The sequence below is a fragment of the Capra hircus genome, chromosome 2 (genome assembly GCF_001704415.2).
Source record: "Capra hircus breed San Clemente chromosome 2, ASM170441v1, whole genome shotgun sequence".
NCBI lineage: Eukaryota > Metazoa > Chordata > Mammalia > Artiodactyla > Bovidae > Capra > Capra hircus.
The window spans coordinates 86,570,109-86,571,266 of record NC_030809.1 but is presented as its reverse complement, the minus strand read 5'-3'; the positions used below and the strand labels follow the sequence as shown (position 1 = coordinate 86,571,266).

Genomic DNA, 1,158 nt, shown 5'->3' with positions numbered 1-1,158 from the left:
TCTCAAAGTATATGAAACACTTAATTATAAAATAAAGTTATACTATATAAGAATTATAAGAGGCTAGAGAAAGAGGGGAGATTCACAAACATAAGACTGAACCCTTGACTTATTGAGGGAAGAGGAACATTAAATGATCTCAGATCATATCATAGCTCCTTTTCTGCACTGGAACTTTACACAAACAGTTGTCTCTGTAAATGGCCTTGGTCCCAGGATGCATTAATAATACCTGCTATAAGCCAATAGTGAAACCATTAATGTATGTCCTCAATATAAGTATTTTAAGTGACATATAATTAACTCGTATCTTGTATATACCTAAAAGTACTGTTCAATTAACATGCAATGACTCTATTAGTAAGTCAAAATTAAATGCTTTGCTGAAGACACCAAGTTTAGAATGTTACTAAGTCTTTCATGATTTATCCATTTATAGCTCTCTTATGATTATGTCCTTGAATTGTGACAAACTTTGCCAGTAAAATCAACAGCTTAGAAGGCTAGTGAGCAAGGAATAGTGGATTCAGTTAATTTAGTGGGCATAAGTATTCATTTTCAGCCTGGGAATTTTGCCCTACCAGTAGGTACAAGTCCAGCTGGTTCTGTTGGGTGTGCGGGATGGCTTCTAGGCCATGAAGTGAAGTGAAGTGAAGTGAAGTGAATTCGCTCAGTTGTGTCCGACTTTTTGCAACCCCATGGACTGTAGCCCACCAGACTCCTCCCTCCACGGGATTCTTCAGGCAAGAGTACTGGAGTGGGTTGCCATTTCCTTCTCCAGGGTATCTTCCCGACCCAGGGATCGAACCTGGGTCTCCTGCATTCCAGGCAGACGCTTTAACCTCTGAGCCACCAGGGAAGCCCTTCTAGGCCATAGTATCCCTTTATTTGACTTTTGGGACAGTTTGCCCTCTCAGATTAGACATTTAGGTGTTTCCTTCTAAATTCAAGTTTTAATCCCAGAAATAGTTTTTTTATCAAGTTCTGAAGAAATCCACGGGCCAGCTATACTATGCATCAGTGGTTCCCAACATTTTTGGCACCAGGGACCAGTTTCATGGAAGACAATTTTTATACAGACTGGGCTCAATGAGGGGAGGGTTTGGGGATGATTCAGGTGCATTACAAGTTTCCCAGGTGGGGCAGTTGGTAAAGAAT

General features: G+C 40.5%; 1 non-coding gene across 1 annotated transcript; it reads right to left on the bottom strand.

Annotated features, from left to right (window-relative positions):
• On the bottom strand, positions 788–859 carry TRNAS-GGA. Its single transcript has one exon. It is a non-coding gene; the product is annotated as a tRNA-Ser (tRNA).